The sequence below is a fragment of the Sphaeramia orbicularis genome, chromosome 17 (assembly GCF_902148855.1).
Source record: "Sphaeramia orbicularis chromosome 17, fSphaOr1.1, whole genome shotgun sequence".
In the NCBI taxonomy this organism is placed as follows: Eukaryota; Metazoa; Chordata; class Actinopteri; order Kurtiformes; family Apogonidae; genus Sphaeramia; species Sphaeramia orbicularis.
Genome location: NC_043973.1, coordinates 48,119,294 through 48,143,734, shown reverse-complemented (window position 1 = coordinate 48,143,734; position 24,441 = coordinate 48,119,294). Strand labels below are relative to the sequence as shown.

At 36.5% G+C, this 24,441-nt stretch overlaps 1 pseudogene; it reads left to right on the top strand.

The window, feature by feature from the left end:
* The first annotated feature begins 516 nt into the window (after positions 1 to 516).
* The window catches only part of LOC115437422 (ADAMTS-like protein 2), a 41,086-nt pseudogene continuing 17,161 nt past the window's right edge, over positions 517 to 24,441 (top strand).

Here is a 24,441-nt window from a genome sequence, read left to right as displayed (position 1 = left end):
TACTTCACTATGCATTTATACTGACTTTGTACTTGTACTTGACTATGTACTTATACTGAGTTTGTACTTGTACTTGACTATGTATTTGTACTGAGTTTGTACCTGTCCTTGACTATGTATTTGTACTGAGTTTGTACTTGTACTTGACTATGTATTTGTACTGACTTTGTACTAGTACTTCACTATGTACTTATACTGAGTTTGTACTAGTACTTGACTATGTATTTGTTGACTTTGTACTAATACTTCACTATGCATTTATACTGACTTTGTACTTGTACTTGACTATGTACTTATACTGAGTTTGTACCTGTCCTTGACTATGTATTTGTACTGAGTTTGTACTAGTACTTCTCTGGGAGTATTTTAGGGTAGTGGGCGTGGTGTAGGAGCGGGGGGCGTGTCCGCATCAGAGGGGGTCGGAGTGGGAGGAGGCAGGAGGGCAGTAGGGGAGGATGAGGAGGGGAGCGGAGGTAAGGGAGGGGAAGTGCCGTCGGTCTGTGACATGAATGAACCATGTTCGGTAACGGAGGCTTCGCTCTCCCGGTCTGCTCCTTCCTCCTGCACCTCCCGGTCCTCTCCAACAGCTGGCCCGTTAAGGTAACTATCCGTTCGGTCACCTCTGCGCGTGAACGCCGCCTCCTGACCCGGGTTACCTCCTAGCGGGTTAAAGTGCCGGACGGCTCTACTGGGTCAGGGTTAACTCCAACGGGGGACTAGTGGCTTTAAAAACGGTGTGACTTTTCTGAACACACGGCCTAGTTTCACCGAGTCCTTCCTTTAATAAGTGTGTAATTAACAGCGAAGTGTGTGAACCGGCGCCGACCGTGTCCGTATTCATGCGGGACAAAGTAAGCTAACTGTGAACGGGCACTGTTCTACTCGGCGAAAAGCCACCACAAGTCGATACGAGGGATTAAAGAATCAACTTTCACAGAAAAATCGTGTTATACCAGCTGATTCAGGAGGGTTTTCCTTACCTGACATTCACCTGCCCACTTCTACACCAACGAGCTGCCAACTCTAATGACTTTTTTTTTTTTTTTGCCCCCAACATGGTTCGTGTTTCACGTGTGATGTTCTGTGTGAAACTACTAAAACACCAACTTTACCCCTCAGTCTAGTTCTGTTGTTGGTATGTGCTATTATTGTTGCATAGTTGTATTGTGGCAATACTTTACTAACAATCCGCTGAAATAATGACATACTGTATGTATATATGTCGTAATGTAGTGAGCATTAGTGGAAATATTCAGATCATTTACTTGGATAAAAGCACTAATATTTGGGGTGTACGAAAAATATTGTCGGCTCACATGTGCTCACAGCTCTTCTGTGTCTGTGTTCATATTAAATCAGTGTCAGTGAATCCAAAGGAACTTTTGTGTTGGTAAATGACAGTTGTTCAATATGGACAGGATTTCAGTTCTGTTCAACATGTTGATGCTCATATGAACTATGTTTTCAGCTCCAAAATGAACCATTTCAGCACAATTAATGCTATATTTTCATGTCACAAATGGACAAGTTCTATTTGAACTGAACTGAGCTGAAAAACAATCTTCTCTTCTTTTGGATTCCCCAGTTTTTCTTCCCAGATTCTCTCCTCCATATCACATGTTTTATTTGTACAGGTTCAATCTGGAGTATGGTGCTGATCCATCTGCTTCTGTTCCACCAATACATACATGAAGAATGGCACACAGCACTGTTTACATCAACACTTTTACAATAAGAAGCATTTTTATACACAAAGAACAATTCTAGATTGTTCTTTCCTCTTTAGTCTGATGCTAACTATCCAATAAATAATAGTGCTCCTAGTTTTTGCACAGGGATCATTAGTGTAAACGCTGACATGGCTGCAGAGCATCAGTATGATGGGATCCACAACCAACCATGTCACATCCATCCACTGAACATTAGTGTTTTTTGTGTCAGCTGGGATTGTTTTAGACCCACATACCAACATTTATGAAGAAGAGCACAAATAGCAACAGGAAGTCTAGAAGTTTATTCCTAATAAAGTACTGGGACTGACCAGAGCATCATGGGTAACTGTCACGTCCGTCCACCAGCAAAAGTTTTCACATACACGTGCTATTCCAAATCCAATATTATGAAAATAGAGCTTCCACTGTCAGAGAATATCAGTAGTCTGTGCACAAATGGATTCGCATTATTTTACACACACTTCTGTGGACTGTAGGACAACCTGTTTGGACACAATGGACACTCATTTGACACCGAAGGACATTTTAGCCCGATGTATATATGTAGTAATGTAGTGAGCATTAGTGGACAATATTCAGATCATTTACTTGGATAAAAGCACTAATATGACACTGAAAATACTCAAATACTAGTAATAGCTATGCATTCTTTAGTAGGAGTATAAGTGGTAAAAATGTGTATTTTGGCCATTTTTCGTAGCAATAACATTTTGATAAGATGCATGAAGACTTGCATTTACATCTAGAATATAGCAGTATTATGTAGTAGTGTAATGGAGGAAATATTCAGATGATTTTCTTGGGTAAAAGCACAATATGACAAAAAAATAATCATTACAAGTAAAAGATATGCATTTTAAGTAGAAATATCAAAGTTTTGCAGTATTTTCTTCTAACCATAATAAAAGCCTAAAATGATTGCATTATATGTCAGCTGCGTGTTGGGAAGAAGGGTAGTGAGCAGTAGAAGAAATTGTCAGGTCATTTGCGAGGATAAAATACTACTGTGATACTCTGAATATACACCATTACAAGTAAAAGTGATGCATTTTAAGTAGACGAGTAGTAAAATGTGTTTTCCGGTCATAATTAGTAGGATGGTTCTGTGTTTACAGTGTGATGTTCTGTGAAACTACTAAAACACCAACTTTTACCCCTTAGTATAGTTCTTGTGTTGGTATGTGCTATTTATTGTTGCATAGTTGTATGCTGGCCATACTTTACTAACAATCTGCTGAAATAATGACATGACATAGGATGTATATAGTAGTACTGTAGTGAGCATTAGTGGAAATATTCAGATCATTACTTGGATAAAAGCACTAATATTAGGGGTTTAAGAAATAGTCGGTTCCGCAATATATCGTGATGTTTCATTTCATGATACGTATCAATATTAAAAAGTACTGTATCAGTATATTTAGGTATTTATTCAAATGTGTATTCATGGGTATTTTACTCTGTTTGTGTACTAAAATGTAGTATTTTTATGTATTTACACATTTTTAAATTGATAACACTGTTTTGTTAAATGATTGTTATTTCAATCATCCTAAAAGCACTTTTTACTGTCTGAAGAGGACAAATGTTAGTTCCTTTGTGGGATCGCACACAAATAATGTTGTGATGTTGGATGATTCAGGGACTGTCAACATGACACCATTACAGGTAAAAGTGATGAATTTTAAGTAGACAAGTAGTTAAAATGTGTTTTCTGGTCATAATTAGTAGGATAAGATGTATGAAAAACTGCATTTGTATGAAAGCTGCAGTGTTAAGAAGAAGTCTAATGAGCAGATGAGGAAATATTGAGATCATTTACTTGGGTAAAAGCACTAATATGACCCAAAAAATACTCTTTATAAGTAAAAGTTATGCCTTTTCAGTAGAAATATATAACCATCGCCAATATTTTCTTTTGGCCTACTTAGAATTACAATAAGACGTATGAAAAGTGCATTTATATGAAGGCTGCAGTGTTGGAAGAAGTGTAAGAGCAGTAGAGCAAATTGTCAGATCATTTACTTGGGTAAACCAATACTGTTATATTCTGAATATACGCCATTACAAGTAAAAGTGATGTATTTTAATTAGACGAGTAGTAAAATGTGTTTTCTGGTCATAATTAGTAGGATTAAGATGTATGAAAATTGCAGTTATATGAAAGCTGCAGTGTTAAGAAGTGTAGTGAGCAGTAGAGGAAATATTCAGATCATTACTTGGGTACTCATTTGAGACTTGAAAATACTCCATTCCAAGTAAAAGTTATCCATTTCAAGGTCAAGTGTTGTAGAATGTGTATTCTGGCCACACTTAGTAGTAACAACATCTTGATAAAATGTATGAAAAATTTAATCATGTGTCAGCTACAGTGTTACGTAGTAGTGTATGTGATGCACTGAAGGAAATGTCCAGTTCATTTACTTGAGTAAAAACATTACTGTAGTACTGAAAATACCACTCCATCATAAGTAAATGTGAAAGCTTTGGATGCTTAAAGTATGCAGGGTTTGTAGCAAAATGTAGCAGTAAAATGTTTTGCTTTTAATGATTTACTTTTATATATGATGTTTTTGGCTTAATTTTACTGCTGCATTAATCTGTATTGTTGAAGTTTAAGCACATTTGAATACTTAATAGTATGTGGACAGAAATGCATCATGTGTAGCATCACTCTTGTGACAACTATGTTTCTCGAAAAAATCAGCTTCTCCTGAACAGCAATTTCCACTTTTGTGACAATGCCTTTTTCCATTGAATCAAGAGGGATTTTTAAGAGTTTTTCTAGCTCTAAAAGGAGTCCAGTTTAGGAGACACTCTGTCCTTCAGTTGTATCACAAACATCAAAAATCAACACATTTGGATGGTGTGTTGTTTCCATGGACAGGAGGGATGAAAACTGTTGTCTTAAAAGTAACTACAGCTGTCAGTCAACTGTGGTGGAGTAAAAGTGTCAATACAAGCCACTATTGTAGGCAAGCAGATGTATAAAGCTGTAGTAAAGTACATTAAATTAAAAGTATAATTTCCACCACTTTTGTACACTCATACCTGATGCCCAAGGGAATAAGCAAAGCAGCAGTAAAAAGATAAAAATGTAAATGTTTTTAAATTTAAATGCTCTTCACAAAAGAAGAACTCTAAAAAAACCAAAACAGGTCAAATGAATGCGGTTTAAAACTGAGTTCATCTTCATCCCTGGGCTAAAGTGTTTCTGTTGCAGTTCATGTTTGCACTGTAATAAACTTCCTCCCATTCAGCCTCTCTTTGTTTATAGGCTGTCGCTATAACCAGCAGTTTTGTGAACTTGACCACTTCTTCTAATATATTGCGTCCATATCTGTCTTTGGCAGTTGTAGAACAATAACAGTTACTTGATCACTTCTCCCGAATGTTCTTCAAGTTTCTTTGATGTGTTATCTCACAGCTGTCATTCCTCACATTGTCTCTACATAGACTTGTGTCCTTTTTCCTGTGCTTAGAATAAGAGCTTCTCTCCTTTACAGATCAGGCAGTTAAATGGTTTATTACTGGCGAAAAAGCCATGAAAGCTTCTTTAAATTGTGTGATTGCACGACATCTATCCTACATCAATATCTAGCTGTAACCCGAAAAACAACTTTTTATTTTATATCAGTGAATCATGAAAAACTAGCGCGTTGATCCTCCGATACAGTTCATTTTCTTTACTTTCTTTACTTTCTTGGTAAATTCCACTGGCATTTTCAGTTGAATAACCTCTCAGCTGGCATGTCTTTTTCTTTCACATGAAATTTGACACCATGGCAATGCAGCCCTATGTATCTGTTGCTAGGTATCTCACTTCAGTGATGATTCTATTGCTGCGTTTCCCCTACGTGGAACCAGCTCAACTCGGCTAGGTTCGACTCGATCTGTATTCCTGCCAGACCATTTCCATTACTGGATACTACTGACAGTACAGTACACTACTGACAGTACAGTACACTACTGACAGTACAGTACATGGATGTCATAGCAATTGTGGCGCGTTATTTCCATGTTTTCTGCTCAGAGAGTTGCTGAAAACTCGCTCGTTGCATGGTGTCTCGTCTGAATTTTTACAGTGGCCACCAAAGACTGAACCTCCTCGACCCGGACCATGGTGTAGTTTGGGGCTGTTATCATGTGGATTAATGTACGGCTATATTTACTGTCCACTTCTGCATCTGTTTTTTGTTAAAACGGCGGGTTGTCTGACCAATCAGTGGTCTGCAGTGTTATACGTCACGGTTTAGTATCGCTTAGAACCTCGGCGGAGGTGATACCAAAAAACAGTACCCGGGCACCAGATTCCAGGTCCTTTGGAAACGCAAAAAGGCCGAGTTGAGCCAGTACCACACAGTGGAAATGCAGCATTTGAATCTGGGCATAGCAACATGATAGGCCATTGGGAGGCCACTGTATTCCAAAGTACTAATATCTCCCCAAAATATTCTCCCAAAATACTGGTCCTATCAACTTGCCGTTTTTCTCTAGTCCCTCGTTGACCAAAACTACCTCAGTATGCCAAACTGCAGCAGTCATCTCTTTCTGGATTTTGTGTGATGCCTGAGGACACACTGACAGAATCCACTTCCTTTATAATATAGGATGGATCAGGATGTTTTCTTTCATGACAACATATTGCGAATCCTTGCTGTTATGACTTTTCTGTACTCTGGGTGTAAATGATTCAGCATTTTGTAGTTGCAGACTTCAGGATAGAAGCATCGCTGTCGTTATGTTGGAAAGTTACTTCACAGACTGACCATTTGGCTAAACTGCCAAAGCGGGAGGCGAGTTGACAGATTGATCTGCTGACTCACCAAAAGGCTATCTGTCTGACTTTTTGACTGTCTAACAGACACCCAGAAAGCCTTTCAGAAGTAGGACTGTGCAGAATGACAACATCTCTATCCTGATGTGGGTCATTTGAATACAGATAATGATAATTCTAAAAATATAGCACATTTTCTGCAATACATAGCATAACTCAAATGTCACCATGGAAGCAAGAACATTGATAAATTTGAATTTCGTACTCAGTAAATGTTTTTTTTTTTTTTTTTTATCAGTTTTATTTAGAAACTGTGCAAAAGTTTCCAATTAAACATGCAACACAATATGAAATGCTCATGTATAAAATATAAAAAGGTCAATAGATGCATGGAACATGTATTATCCTCATTTTTCTTGGCTGGTGGAAATCTTCACCTCTTCAGATTTATCCTATTTTCTGTCACATTCATCTTCTCTGTGTTTGTGTGACTTTAACACAGATATGTTGCCTACATCTGTGTGTTTGGAAAAATATCCAAATGATGGAGTGTGACCTGTGAATGAAAGAAATAAATGATTACATATAACATGAAACGTTGATATTTTTTATATCCACTATCAAATACTTGCATCTATATCATAATACTGGAAGAGCTCAGAGCGTCTGTTTGTGTATGTGTGTGTCAGCACAATTCGGACAAACTGAGACATTTTTACCTGGTTAATTCAGTAACTACAGTTGAGGAATAGTCTGTCTACACATTAAATATCTCAGCAAGTTGATAGGACCAAAATTTTGGAGATATTAGTCATTTTGGAATACAATTGCCCTTACAATCATGGAAGCGCAATGCTGCATGATGGGAAATGAAGTTAAAAACAGGAACGCCACATTTACAAGCTACAGTTCAGACATATTGGTATCAGAGTCAGTTCTAGAGGGAGCAGTGCCTCCTCAAACAAACGTCCTGCCCCCTCAAAACAAAGTTTTGCGAAGTTTCAGGAGGTAGGGAAAAGGTTAAATGAGCTTCACAACAGCAGGAGATGTAGAGGATTAGTAATGCCTGTTCAGTTTCACTTCTGCACGTAGTCATAGTGAGGTACGCACGACATGGAACCCCCCCCCCCAACTTACGAACTATTCGCCCCCCACCCTGTTTGTGCGCTCCATGGCTCACTATTCACTCTGCAGACGCACCTGCGTATAATATATGAATTGCCGTTTGCATTATAAAGAATGACGCGTCAAACAATTTTTATGTCAACTAGCAGCCTAGGTTCTAATAGTTTGTATTTTTCATTATAGTTTAGTTTTATTCAGTTTTAGCTTTTTCCCCTCTAATTCAGTTAGTTTTAATTAGTTTTTAGAGCAGTTTTTGCTAGTTTTTATTAGTTTTGATTTTCTTCTAAATGCTTAGTTTTAGTTTAGTTTTAGTATTAATTTTAGTTTTGTCGTCTCTTTTCTTCTCTGTCGTCATATTCAAATAAATCCCAGACAGGACTCTCCTTTCTCCCAACTTTAGTCTCCATGTTTCAGGTAGAGTGGGGACCAGAAGACGACTGGAAACCACAAGTGAACACAAGGGACGGAGCGTTAATATCATATGGTGCCGCTAGCTAAAATTCCTAGAGCGAAATAAATCGATTTCATATCAGTCCTACACTGACAAAGACGAAAACGAAGGGAATTTTATCCAGAATTTTTATACGTTTTAGTTAGTTTTGTAAACACACAATACAGTTTCCAGTTAGTTATCATTTTTTTCTATTAATTACAGTTTCATTTATTTCAGTTAACGAAAATGTTTTTACAATTCTAGTTTTCGTCATTTCGTTAGTTTTTCATTAACGATAATAACCTTGCTAGCAGCATTGTACCTTTACAATAGTGCCCTCCCGTGGTGCAACAGCGGCATTGCACCGGTATGCCCTCCCATGCTGCAACATGTGACAGACAAAGACGCGCCGGACAGACACCGGACACGGGGCGGGGCCAAAACATGCATTATATAGTAGGATACTTCGGCTTATACAATATAGGACTAACCTCTTTTCCCAAAGTTTGCTCTCCCCAGCATAAAAACTCCCACTTCTACAGCCTGTAGTTCCCCAGGGGTCACATACTAGTTACTTAATATTCTATGTTCACAACAGGATCGTCAACAACAGAATGTGAAACATGTTTTAAATTGCATTCGTAATGGTCTTAAATAGTCTTTAATTTCACTTGTTGAAGCCTGCAGAAACCATGATATTGAACAGCCCCTTTTCATGGTCTGGAAGCTTATGGTTGAGAATCTTTGACTCTTAGCTGAATTGTTTGCAGACATTTAACAACCTTCAACCACATGCACGAGTTTGTTTCTATGCACATGAATGGGCCGAGCATCACGAGTCCTGGTTGGCACTGACTTTACCATTCACTTCATTCAGTCTTGCCAATGAACAAAAAGAGCATATTTTATAGCAAATCTAGTCGGGTTTTTGGATTGAGGCTGGTCTTCGTGGGTGAGGCTGACTACACATAAAATTGATGGCAGCAGTATAAAAGGAGATTTGTGTAGAGCTCACAACAACTGGCATGACATCTAATGTGCTGTTTTGGCAAAGGACCGCATTGTCTTTTCAAGAGTGCCAAAGGAGTATTTTCCCAACATTACACACAATGTGCCATAGTAACAGTGAGGTAATGATCACTATTTAAAGGTTAAGATTCATCATGGTAACGTTGCTTATTTGAAATTGACAATTTTTCTCTATCAAGGCACACCACACATATCGCTTCATTTCACTTCAACAGGTAATGACTGTTTAATGACACTGCTTTCAATTATCGTTTGGACACAAGCCACACAAGCCAGATATACGATTTAATAAATGAAGCAACCAAGCATGGTCACAATTACTGAAAACCAGTGTGCAGCCATATTTTTTCACAAGCCATTACCAGCAAGAAAAACGCAACCTTCACTCTATACTTTTTCATCCAAAATGTTCTTGGTGTGCAAAAAGGAGTAGAAATGCATGAAATGGAAGGATGGACATCTTCATTTTTCCTTTTAGACAGTAGTATAGACAGTAGTAACATTTAAATACTGTGCATTTAAGTCACTTTTGAGTTTTTGTTTTAGTTCTTTTACTGATTTTATAAATTGTTGCTTCTATGAAACTGGTCCCTAAAAAAAAGGACAGAGGGGCCTAAAAATTCAAACAAGATGTAGACTAATGTAATGAAGAAAGTTTGGAAGCATTGGGTCTACTTTAATATTTACTGAGATAAAAGAGAAACTATTTTTCACATAAAACACATTTTTATTTGATGTGCGCATACAGAAATCTGCATGTAACACAGACACCAGGTTTCTATAATGAACTTCCCATCTCATTTCTGTCAGTTTTTTTTTCCCCAATACCCACACTTACACAAGGCAAATCCACAGACAACTCAGTGATATCTGAGTTTTCCCCTGAAATTATGTCTTATCAGTATTCCAGCAGTACACAGAGGATCTGTATGCAATGATTACTCTGAAGTAACCCAAGGTAAAAAGGACATGAAAACTTATGTGCTACTATTTTTGAATATTTTCTTATTCTCTCATAGGTAGGAGTGTTAGAAAATATCGGCTCTGCAATATTTCATTTCACAATACTGTATCGATATTAAAAGTGCTGTATCAATATTTTTTAGGTATTTATTCAAATGCAGATACTGTGGAGGTTCATTTTTGATTTTTGTTTATATTTTATTTATTATTATTTAGCACTCTTTTATTAAATAATATTCGTTCCTTTGTTGGGATGCACAAAAATACTGTTCTGATGTTAGTTCTGAACTAATAGAATATGAACATTTGAACAGGATCTTAAACTGTAATGTCTGTAAAACAGAATTTAAGTTTGAACACAGGAACATTTTGTGATATAGCATTAGATCCTGTCGTGATCAAATAAAATGTGTTTAGTATTTGTGCATATTTCTGGTGTAATTCAATTCTTCAAGGAAATAATCATTTAAAAAAAAAAGAAAAAAACAAAATAGCCTTTTCAACAGTATCATGATATATCGTGATATATCGTATTGTGATCCTAGTATTGTGATTTGTATTGTATCGCCAGATTCTTGCCAATACACACCCCTACTCATAGGTACATATTTTGTGAATTGAAGTAAATATGCAAGACAGAGTGTTTCACAAAAATGACCACTATTGCAAATTCACTCTTGATTTATTTGTGTATAAATGGGAAGGTTCCGCATGTAACACCAGTGGACATGATGGGTTATGCACAAAGCCTCGAATGAGACTGCCGATTCATGAAAAACCCACGTCTGATTAGAAAAACAACTAGGATTGTCAATTTTAACACAGTTGTCTTTATTTATAGCAGTTCTAAGACCCATTTACAACCATATCTTCAAATTAAATGCACTGACACCTAGGTAGTTTTTCCTGTCCCAAATTTGGTCCTATTTTTGGCCCCAATAGTTTAATAAAAATTCATTATTTTGAGATGGCTCATAGGAAGAATATAATTTTTTTGGCGTTTATCCGAGGTCATCAAAAGGTACATCCTGGGGGAAACAGGTCTAATTTCTCTTTTGCTTATTGGGTTAAAATGCTGGTAATGTACCACATACCCAATAAGACCAGTTTCATGGAAAGACCTAAATGCAAACAACACAGTGTCTCAATACACTTGTGTCTAAAAGTTTGGGGAATGACATGAGGTTTGTTTTGTTCCCTGGTTTCCATCTGAGGTACACTGGCGAACAGACACATATATAGGTTTGAAATCAATTTAATGACCAAATCACATTTAAGCAAAGACTCCATTTGTGTCATTCTTAGAACTTTTGGCTAAGACTGTACAAAAGCAGTAGATTGAGTCACCACGCTCCAAACCATAATCAAAGTAGATTTTGTTGTTACCTAGTAATACAAACACAGTTAAAAACAATGGTTTTTAGCTCCAGTCAAGTCTAAAAATACAAGTCAAATGGACTGCCAGATTCAAAATGCTAACTGTTTTAGCACGGATTTATTAAGAGAACTCATGCCCAATTCCCCTGGGAGCAGTCCGTATATTTAAAAAAATACCCTGTGGCCAAAATACATTTTTCCCATAGAGCACAATGATAAAAGCAACATCTGTTAACCTACTGACCAGAACACCTGCAGCTGCTGTAAAGCCCAGAATTGATATGTGAATAGATATGTGTAGAGGGGATCACCCCCAAACACCAAACAGGCTCAGGTGGTTAACAGGTTCTGTGTGTTTGTTGTAACTGAAGTGATACTGTGTTTTTTTTATGTGTATATGTTGGTGCTTAATCTACACAGAGTACATTGCTTTGATTTGTGCTGGTACTCCTGTCTACTTCTCTAAAGTGGGGTTTACCAGCCACCTTCTACTGTTAGTAACACTCTGACACTGTATAAGGACTTCACACATCCATATTTTTGTGTAATCCAGGACTAAGAACAACAAAGGGGGCATGGTATGACCACACTTAGCAAAACAGTACAGTACATTAATATTATCATTTTAGTTTGCTTGTCAGTTTTAAGAATAGAATTATGTTTCAGTGTTTCTATATTTACCTGTGCCCAAAGCAACAGTCAGATCCCATGTAGTCATTTGTGGGTTTAAAACTGAAAGTCAATGCACCTAACCTGCTGAAATGCATTTCCATGAGGCCACCACATTGTGAAATCTCAGCTTTGTTTGAAGAATCCATGAGGACTGATAGGAGTTTCTATACCATGCACCAGCTGTGTTCTGATTTAACCTTAAACCTCAGATTTTACATGAAAACTTGTGTAAGCTTCCTCTTTACATGTGCACCCATACACAAACTGTGTTACAGCAAATCTTTGCATACACTCATGTAAGGAACTTTGTTGAGCCAGTAGTGCATCATCCCACCAAACATAAACTTGGTCTGTTTTTGACTCCTCGCACATCATTATTGTAGAAATATTTTGATTCTTTGAAGGAAAACAACTATTCCTGTCCATTTCCTGCTCACACATCAAACAGATATCTAAATACAAGGCAGCAAAGTGTGGATGTGTGTACTTGTAAGTTAGCAGAGGGTAATCTGACATAGTAAGGAACCTGTGTAGGCTTGTTGAGGACCCTGTTGAGACAACAGTGTAAGTGGGACTTGGAGCCTTGATGTGTATGTGTATTTGTAGCATAATGCTGAAAAATATCAACAAACTAAGACTGAAGCAGCTCACAGCTCTGTTGTACAGGTTTCCTCAAGACACAATTTCTGGTCCATTTTAAATGTATCTCAATTCAGATTTCTCCCAAAATGTGTCTAAATATAATTTTCGTAATTATTTGCACATAGCCTGCTAATGTGCGCGTTCAACACTAGAGTCCAGACTCATCTCATGTTGTTATCAGTAGAGCAGACAAAATCCAAACATTAAGACACATGAGAGATGGAGAAGTCCTTAACCCAGGGGTGTCAAACATGCGGCCCGGGGGCCAAATGCAGCCCGGCAAAGGCTCCAGTTCGGCCCCTGGATGTTTTTGCCAAAATTCCACAGTCTTGAATTGAATTAAGCAAAAAAAATTTTTAGCTTGAATTAAGGAAAAAATCTTCAATTAAGCCAAAAAAAAAAAAAAAAAAAAAAATCTTCAATTAAGCCCCCCCCAAAAATCTTCAATTAAGCCAAAACAAATCTCAAAATTTAGCCAAAAATCTGAATTAAGCCAAAAAAATCTTCAGTTAAGTAAAAAATCTTCAATTAAGCAAAAAGAATCTTCAATTAAGTAAAAAATCTTCAGTTAAGCCCAAAAAAATCTAGAATTAACAACTTAATTTTTTTTCTTTGTTTTAGAGCAAAAATAACATTAATTATGAAAATATTTACATTTACAAACTATCCTGTAACAATAAATGTGAATAACCTGAACAAATATGAAGAAAACTGAAATGTCTAAAGAAAATTAAGCACAATTTTAACAATTTTCTTCCTGTTCCTCAGTGTTTAGTATCTTTGTAGATCTGATCCATAAGCCCATGGACAAATGATAAGTGGAGGAATACTATTGTAAAATTTCACTAAATTTTCTTACGTTTTTTTAATTTCAATTTCAGTTTTTTTCTTTTTTTTTTGGTTAGTTTATAAAAGTAAGTATTTTCATAATTAATGTTTGTTTGTTTTTTATACTAAACCCAAAGACAAAATTTGGAGTTGTCATTATTTATAGGTTATTCTGTTATTATTTTTCTGGTCCGGCCCACTGCAGATCAAATTTAGCTGAATATGGAACTGAACTCAAATGAGTTTGACACCCCTGCCTTAACCAGAGCTTAAAAGGTATCTTGTTGTACGCAATATGATAAGTCCATCAGTCTGAGCCAGTTCAAGAGAGAGTCATTAATGTGTGTCATGTTCCTGTGTATGTGTTTGTGTGTTGGTTGTGTGTCTGTCAGGACAGAAGTGACGGGAGGGTGGAGCAGCGTAACATCCATCTGCAGTCACACAGCCGTGGAAATCAGAATGCCAAACAACCAAATAAGGTACACAAAGGATTTCAGCTTTGAATGAATCATACTGATGCATCACCACAAAGGACCATGAGAATTTTGATGCTTGGGATGAAACATCTCGCATTGGTAAAAGTATTTTAATATATATAATATAGTGGATACCTTATACCTTCAGTGGGATATGATGCCTCCTCTAATACTGTTTCTTCTCAGCCATGTCTCATGTGAGTAAACTAAGCTTTAGGCTGAGTTATAAACTTGTAACTGGCAACAGAAAAGAAAAGACCGAGTGGTGTAAGGCTAGGTCCAAGCTGACTTTTATTTGATCTTCTGTCACAGACTGTTTTTGTGGAAAAAGTTTGTGAAATGTCCAAATGTCATTAAGAAATCAAAGGGGAACAGTATAAATGATGTACTGAGCTGCAGTACTAGACAAACATCTGAAGTACTATTCAGATTTTTTAGTTTCTTCTAGAACTGACTATAGAACTACAAAACATCATATTCTTTCTGTAGATTCTTCTTTCTGCACTGCATTCTGTAGATTCAAATCATGTAGAATTTGTATTGCATCACACTGGTAGTTACTTTATATGTATTTTTAATGGCAGTGGATCAAGGTTCTAATAGTTTTGGATTTTTTCATTATAGTTTAGTTTTATTTAGTTTGGCCTTTTTTTTCTCTAATTCAGTTAGTTTTTAAATAGTTTTTAGAGCAGGTTTGCTAGTTTTTATTAGTTTTTCGTTATTTTCTAAATGCTTAGTTTTAGTTTTTTTATAACTTTTATTTTCTTCACTGTCAAATTCAAATAAAAAACCTTAGACAGGACTCTGCTGCTTTCTCCCAACTTTAGTCTCCATGTTTCCTGGTAGAGTGGGGACCAGAAGGTGACTGGAAACCACAAGTGATGAAAAGTGACGGAGCGTTAAATATCATATGGTGCCAGCAGCTAAAATTGCTTGAGGGAAATAAATCGATTTTATATCAATCTGACATTGACAAAGACGAAAATTAAGGGAATTTATCCATAATTTTTTTTACGTTTTAGTTAGTTTTATAAGCACACAATACAATTTCAGTTAGTTATCATTTTTTCTTTTAATTATAGTTTTTATTTATTTCAGTTAACGAAAATGTTTTTACAATTCTACTTTTCGTCATTTGTTAGTTTTCGTGTAACGATAATAACCTTGCAGTGGATCAGTGATACAGATACAGATCCCTAATTCTAATCTCTAAACCTGGGTGTCCTCTGGTTTCTGCTGCCATGTACATATACATGTACATGTACCGCCAACAGGAACATACAGGTTAATTCTCCTGTTGGTATGCCTGACCACGGTGCTGATAAGGGTTTGGAGTTGGTCCCAGAGCAGCTTCAGTGGCAGCTTACTGTTCCTAATGTGTCAGGAGCTGTGTGCTAATGCTAATACTAGATGCCGTGTGTATTAGAATGTCTAAAATGCAGAAATCAAATTTCCTTACGGGGATATTAAATGATTTAACATTTAATTTGTAATGCACACACTTTGAAATGTACTTTTTCGTAGGACAGGAGGCAATGTCCTAAAGGTCCTATGATTTTTCCCATCATAATCATAGTTTGACATGATCTTCTTAGTTTAGAAATGTACCACAGTAGACTGACAGACAGACTTGAAATAGATGAAGGATTTCACTGTTAGCACAGTTAAAACAACACAATATCAATACAAAATACTATTTCATCTGACTTGGAGCACAGACTAGGCCATTTATTTTCAGACTATTTATTTTGCAAAGTGTAGATATTTATATATGAGATAAGTGTCAGCATTTACAGATACCCATTGCTCCTTCAGACTAAACGGATCGTGAAGGGTCTTTTTGACTCTAGACATCACTGAGATACTACCAGACAGACCAGACCATGCTGACATTCTCACATGTCGTTTAATGGCCAGTCATAATATACTGTAGATAATATGACAAATACTTTGACGTGAGTGCCCTGTTTGTTATTTCTCTGTTTGACTCTCCATAACTTGAATTCGTAGGAGGAGGTGTTTCAGTGGTGGGGGAGTGGTCCAGTTGGTCGTCCTGTTCCAGGAGCTGTGGAGGAGGCGTAAGGAGTCAGGAGAGACATTGCCTCATTCAGAGGTAAAAAGTTACACACAACACATGATCTGTCTATGACGATAACATGCAAAGTGTTTGGAAATCAAAGGAGCTGTTAAAATATGTGAAGTCACGCATGTTCACAGAAGTAGTAAAATGTGGCAAAACATTCAGGTTTTTTCCCTCATTCCAAAAAGGCAATATTGCCACTTGTCAATGAAAATATTCCACTAAAATTATAATTTCCATGTAGCGTGCATATTCAAAAATATAAACTAAAATTAAAAACTATTGAAAATTTTAAAAACATCAAGCAGAGCCAGTTGAGGTGGTTCAGGTGTCTGTTTAGGAAGCCTCTTTGCCTCTTGTGCGCCTCTGTGGTGAGGTGTTTTGACCATTTCGGCCCTGGAGGAGAACCCGGGGCAGACCCAGGACTCAGTGAAGGGACTAGTATATGTCTGGGCTGGTCTGGGAAAGCCTCGGTATTCTTTCAGATGAATTGGAAGAGGTGGTCTTGGAGAGGGAACTCAGCTTCTCTGCTTAGGCTGTTAACCCCACGATGAGCCAGAGAAGCAGAGGATGGATGGATGGATGGATAGCAGTAGCACAATGATGAACTTTAAATGTGAAAAACATTTGTTTTTAGCCTTTATACTAAAAAGAATTATTCTTACTAAGTTAATGAAAATGAACTAACACTAATGTTCTATTTACATGTAAAAAAAAAAAAGCTTCCACCGCTGGCACACACTGTATCAAAACAGCCAGTCTTTTTAATTCCTGTAGCTTTATTCTTAATTTGGTTTGTATACAATGCACAGAAATGAGTGTAAAACTTAATCAGAAAATGCATTCAGAATAAAGCTATTAAAATATGTTGGTGACTCATGCCATATTTAGAATATTGTTGTTTGTCAGGATGAATGGAATATTAGCGTGCATGTAAACGTAGTGACTGGAGGAGTGAGTAGTAGTAAGTATGTGTGTCTGTATATGTGTTTGTAGCCATCTTGTTACCTTTGACCTCCCCCTGTCAGACTTGCGGAAGTTTCTGTCAACCATGATTAGCTCCACTCTGCCCTCACTCCTCCCTCCTTCTTCCGTCTACCTTTCTTCCCCCCTAACTCATTTCCCATTTCTTTACTTTTGTCGGCTCTCGTGCTCCTCTCCTCCTTTTTTTTTTAAAACTCTTCAGCTCTGTAGCCTCCCTCCTCTTCCTCAGCACACCCTTTGCTTTATCCCCTTTTCTGCTCCTCTTGCTTTTCTTCTCTATCCTGTCCTCCCTTCATCACCTTCTACCAATTAGATGTGACACTCTTCCATAGTGACCTCCCGCTCACCTCTTCCTGCTGTCTCTCCTACTTTACGGTCTAACACTGGAGGAGGATGGGCTCTGGCTAAAGAGAGATAGACAGAGGAGGTGTGGGGGGTGCAGTTAACATGGTAATGAAAGACAGATGCATTAAGTCGATGCTGGAGTTCTGGGGGTCGTCCCAAACACAACACACACCACACACACACACACACACACACACACACACACACACACACACACACACACACACCATTAGAATCATGTTAACTATAACTACAGCGCTCTTCAACAGATTTCCCTTGTTACAAACACATGTTTGCTGTTGTGAAATTATGCAAACTTTTAAGTGCTGAGACTCATGAGATGTGTTTCCATCAGCTGGATGAAAAGGCTCTTTATTGTTAAACTGTTTCAAGTTGTTGCTGCTCCCCTGAGTGAGCTAATGCTGATCACATTTCGCTTTTGCTCTGAACACGTTAATACGATTGAATACAACCACAAAACTAAACATAAAAAACAACAGTTAATATGCCGTTTGTAATGTACTGCAATAGCCACAACTCACTTTTGAACAAAAGAATTGACACTTCAATACAAGCCAAACTTGAGGGACCTGTCTTAACCATCACTGTGTTTGAAAGCATAAACAAATGTTGGAGAGAGAGAGAGAGACAGCAAAACTGAGCCAAAAAAGACATCATAAAGCACATTAGCTTACAAATAAAAACTTAATTGCTGACATATTCCCTCAAAGACCTAAATGTCTAATAACTTTTGAACCACTAATCCTCAATACAGATAAAATACAGTTTCTCAGCTTGTTTTTGTCATCACATATGATCCATTTGGACGTTCAGAGGCTCTGTAGTGAACATGGGAACACTGTCATCTTCTGCAACATCGATTCATCAGTAAAACCCTTGTAGTTTGACAAATGACAGTGGTTGTAGATGCTTGTTTTTCCATTTAGTTAAAGAAATATTTTGATGAAAAAGTCACTTCTGCTCCAGTTTTGATATAATAACCTTTGAATTTACTCTGAGCTTTTATCAACATCTCAGTGATTTAACTATATACTTGATTTGCACTGAAAATGCAGAGGATAAATTGATAAATTGTTATAAATTACTTAGGAACGGTTAGATGCAGAGAAAAAATTATTTAGAAGTCACCACAAAATAGTCCCAGGCCTCTAAGGGTTGAACGGCGTTGATCTTTCGTGGCTATGACGTTTTGTTTTCGCAAATTTGATGCCTATGTTTTAGATTTTTTGATGGAAATTATATACACTGTAAAAAATGACTGTATAATAACACCAAAAGTTGTAAAATTGCAACATAAAAAAACTGTAAGTGACAATACAATGCACAGTTGTTATTTGAAAGATTTTTGTGTTAACGATTGAATCAAATATAGCTGTAGTTTTTACAGGAAGAGTATGTGAACAAAACCAGATTAGTCTGAAGAAATGATGATTTCTATTGTTTTTAGAAAATAAAACTGTCAATTGAAAAACAATGCAGTGCCGTTTAAAATTACCAGACCATAATGCTGAAATAACAGCATATTTGTTTGTTTTGTTTTGTTTTTTTTATTAAAAAAGTTATATAAAAAAAAGTAAACATTTAACAATGTACCATTTTAAATGTGTAAATGAATGGGTTGGTAGAGTTGGTAGAGCGGCTCGTCCAATAACCAAAGGGTTGGTGGTTCCAATCCTGGCTCTGACTGTCCATATGTCCAAGTGTCCATGGAAGACACTGAACCCTAAACTGGTCCCAGTTGGACCTAAATCTACACGTTTGAAATGTTAAATCTACATGTTCAAAATGTTAAATCTACATGTTTAAACTGTTAAATCTACAGGTTAAACTGTTAAATCTACATGTTTAAACTGTTAAATTACATGTTCAAAATGTTAAATCTACATGTTTAAACTGTTAAATCTACATGTTTAAACTGTTAAATCTACATGTTTAAACTGTTCAATCTACATGTTTAAATGTTAAATCTACATGTTTAACTGTTCAATCTACACGTTAAAATGTTAAATCTACATGTTTAAACTGTTAAATCTACATGGTCAAAATGTTAAATCTACATGTTTAAAATGTTAAATCTACATGTTTAAACTGTTAAATCTACAGGTTTAAACTGTTAATCTACATGTTAAACTGTTAAATCTACATGTTCAAAATGTTAAATCTACATGTTTAAACTGTTAAATCTACATGTTTAAACTGTTAAATCTACATGTTTAAACTGTTCAATCTACATGTTTAAAATGTTAATCTACATGTTTAAAACTGTTCAATCTACACGTTTAAAATGTTAAATCTACATGTTTAAACTGTTAAATCTACATGTTCAAAATGTTAAATCTACATGTTTAAACTGTTAATCTACATGTTCAAAATGTTTCAATCTACATGTTTAAACTGTTAAATCTACATGTTTAAACTGTTCAATCTACATGTTTAAACTGTTTCAATCTACATGTTTAAAATGTTAAATCTACATGTTTAAACTGTTCAATCTACACGTTTAAAATGTTAAATCTACAATGTTTAAACTGTTAACTCTACATGTTCAAAATGTTAAATCTACATGTTTAAACTGTTAAATCTACATGTTAAACTGTTCAATCTACATGTTTAAACTGTTAAATCTACATGTTTAAACTGTTAAATCTACATGTTTAAAATGTTAAATCTACATGTTCAAAATGTTCAATCTACATATTTAAAATGTTCAATCTACATGTTTAAACTGTTAAATCTACATGTTTAAAACTGTTAAAGCTACATGTTTAAAATGTTAAATCTACATGTTTAAACTGTTAAATCTACATGTTACTCCGCAAATGTTGTTTACAGTTGGATGTGTTTTTTACAGTATTGTTCTGGAAACCCACAGCTTTTACAGTGTAGATCTCAAAGAATTTTCATGACAAATCAATGACATCTAAACCAAAGACATCATTTGTGCCATTCTCAAAACTTTTAGCATGACTGTAATATGTGTAGACACGGTTTCATGTGACGTCTTTCTTAATTTTCCTTTACTTTACCAGGACTCTTACACTCTTACATACATCAAAAAAGCCAAACAAGAAAAGGTATCTCGGCAGTACTATTCAAAGTGATCACTAAGGTTTGCAATGTGAACGTAACCCTATAAATTCCTAGACAATGTGGTACCAAACATTTTTTAATCAACACATCCAGGATGTAAGGACTAACATCCACATCTATTCAGAGCCATATTCAGTTATGTCCGATTCAGCTCTGTTTTTGCTTTTGGTCAACTCCTGAAAGGAAAAGAAAAAAGCTTGAATGTTTGATTGAGTTTAAAACACAGAGCTTGAGATAATTGTAGGTTTTATCACTACTACTGACTTTCTCCTTACATGCTCATTTCAGCCTCCACTGTTTACAGGTAAAATGTGAATAGTGTAAAACTGAAGAGTGGGTGAAAAGCTGATACACAAGGTGAGGGTTTAGGTTTGACATTAAATTAATGAATTCGATCATTTTGGTACAGAGTGTATAGAATAGAGGAATAGAGACAGTAATGGAGAGAAGGGATTAGTCAGAAAAAAAACACTTGTTTATGAGTTTGTGCCAAGTGTATATACAGTAAACTATTTGCTCACAGAGGCAGCTGTATGAACTAGTCATCACTGAAACTACCTCACTTTTCACTTTGAGTACTACATGTCGGTGAATCACTGTTTATTCTCCAGTTGTCACATAAGCTGTGTGTGGGCTTAATGGACAGAGTGCAGGAGGTTACATTGTGGAAAAAGGTGGTTGTGTTGCTGATGATGTTTCTAACTGTCTTTTTCTTCACCCTTGTACCATGCATTTTCCTGCTCACATAGTACAAGACACTTCACATAGGAAATGGATATCACTACACTGTAATAACAGATTATTGTCTCTTGCTATCTGTATGATAAGGCTACATTATATTGTGTTATCTTTGTCTATTTTCTGTTCCAGGCTGTCAACCACTCAAAATGTTAACAGTTCATACTGTGTTGGCTCTCCTAAACAGTAACCAGCTGTGTCCAACCAGGTATAATACAACACTGGTAATTCTTTGAACACTGACGTTTAAATGAAGAACGATCTAAAGGTGCACTTGTGATGGAGTTACCAGCATGATGTTGAACATTTTCATTTCTGCTGATGAAAAGTGACACTAGGAAAATACATTGTATCATCCTATTTTATTAAACATTTGCCTAAATCCTCAGAGTTCAGTAGATTATCAATAAGAACGTATTCTTAATAAAATATCCTCAGTGCAATGCCTTCTATCTTATTTATCTTATTTGTATGTTTGATATGTTTTCCAGCCATGTCCCGGCCCCAGTGTAAGCTTTAAACAGCACCAGTGTTCCCAGTTCAACTCTAAAGCCTTTGGGAGACGGTACTATCAGTGGATACCTTTGTATCCAGGTAAGAGATTAGTCAGTACTATTAGTCCATATTCTGGCTGTCTTTGTGTTTATATACAATACTTGTCAACATTTTCCACAGGAAGCTTTTCAAAAACAAAATGATTCATGAAACTGAAGTTAAAAGTCTACATAAGGTATAATATTTAATTCAAGTTGTAAAACTGTTCCTATAGAACAGGGGTGTCAAACTCATTTTAGTTCAGGGGCTACATTCAGCTAAATTTCATCTGCTGTGGACTGAACCAGTAAAATTATAACATAATAATATAGAAATAATGTCAACTCCAAACTTTTGACTATGTTTTCGAGCAAAAAAAGTAAATTTACATGATGAAAAGGTTTACATCTACAAATCATCCTTTCAAAAGGATGTGAATAACATGAACAAACTGAAAAATAAATGTATTTTAACAATATTCTGCCTCAGTTTAGCCTTTACACATGTACATTATAACGTGCAGGATCACAGTGGATCTGCAAATACACAAAACATGGAGTAAACAGGCAGAATCATGTTAAAATTGTATTTACTTCTCTTAAGACATTTCAGGTTCATATTTTTTCAGGTTATTCACATTTTTTGCGAACTAAATCTTTGTTTTAGTATAAATATATGAAAATATTTACATTTACAAAGAGAAAATTTGGAGTTGTCATTATTTCTTTGTTATTATGATAGTATTTTACTGGTCCTGCCACTTGAGATTGAATTGTTCTGAATGTGGAACCTGACCTAAAATGATTGTTAACATCTGACTGTAATTTTTGCATTTCACAAATTCATCCCAAGGGCCAGACTGGACCCTTGGCGGGCCGGTTTTGGCCCCCGGGCAACATGTTTGACACCTGTGCTATAGAGGGACCACATTCACGAGTGGGTTTCACAGCCTCAGTACATCCATTTATCTCAGCAGGTTTATGTGAGGCTCTTTGACAGCTTTTTCTCTTGTTCTCACATCGTTTTCTATGTAGCTGATTATATCAGCATCTCCAATAAGCCATGTGACCCTGCAGTTGCACCACCATCAGTGGCGAGCGCCAGCTGCTTGTTCCGGCTCATGACGGCACCTTCTGCCGCGACACCAATACCATGGAGTCTGTATAGAAGGGATATGTCGGTACCCAAACAAAACAAACATGGTTTGTCTCATATTTATACTGAGGCCCCTTTCTTTATGTCATTTTTTTTATGTTAAGTGCAAAGATGACAGATGTTGTGTAACTGACAACCAGCTGACCATCAGCTGTAAAGTTTCTTCAGGCATTGATCTGCTTTGGTGCAGGAAGGGTCAGTGCTGAATAAAGGGGGTCGAGTTTAGAGAGGTTACACAAATGCCACTATGAGTGAAACATAATGTAGCACAAAGCTGTTTTAGAATGCAATTTATGGACCACAGAACATTAATAAACTGTATTAAAATGTGTGTTGACAGGTAATGTTTTCTCTGCATATTTTAATGTCAAACACAAATCTCTAAGAGGACATGAGCACAAAGGTCCACAGACATTTACTTTATATAGAAACAGAAGACTGTGTTTCATGTTGTTTGGAACAGTTTAAATAGCAACACAAGATTACTTTGTGCAACTGTGTAATCACTCATAAAAAGATGATGTTTTGTTAATGATGCTGCTAATTGGAAATCACACTAAATAATGTTGTCTGTCCTATACACCTATGAACAGGTCATCAGCAGCTATAAGCTTCTTGTAGGTCTGTGTTTGATAAATTCTGAATCTCCAACAACCTGCAACTTAATAATTACACACTTAAAGCTGATTGATAGGTGACGCAGCTCTGCCCTTTCCCATTTAAATGAACAGGAGCCAGTTTAATTTGGTGTGAATGCAGCCTTAGTATTCTGCTGCTTCTTACCTGTGTCCTCCTGCAGCCTGTAGGTTGTGATGGTGCGCTGTACAGCAGTAAGACAGTAGACAGATGTGGAGTCTGTGGGGGCAACGGGACGTCATGCCAGCGCGTATCTGGATCATACAGGAAGGCACTCACACAGTTAGGTAACACACACACAAACACACATGCAGCAAAGCCAGCTTCCTATTCCAGTCTGTTGTTATGGTTAAAGCCAAATGAACTGGCTTTGAGTCTATTAATAAGTTAAAAAAAACACGGACAGTATGTTGAACCATGATCATGTCTGATATTTTAACCTCTTAAGAATCCATACAAACGTGAAGGCTTTTAAAAGTTGTAATTATTTGTCATCAGGTTACATTTTCATAACCAACATCCCCTTTGGAGCCACTGACATTCAGATCATAGAGAGACACAAGACTGAGAACATCCTGGGTGAGAACCTACAACTTTTTAAGGTCAATATACTAAATATCAAATCAACAGACTTGCAGAATGTTTCGACTGGAGTTGAATGTCCGGTCATTCAGCAACATCTACATGACTGCTGTGCATCAATCCTGTTTCTACTCCTGCATGTGTCACATCCATCCCATGTTTGGCTGCCTTTATCATACCGCTATAGGAGAGTGTGTGTGAGTTGAGATGAACAGAGATGA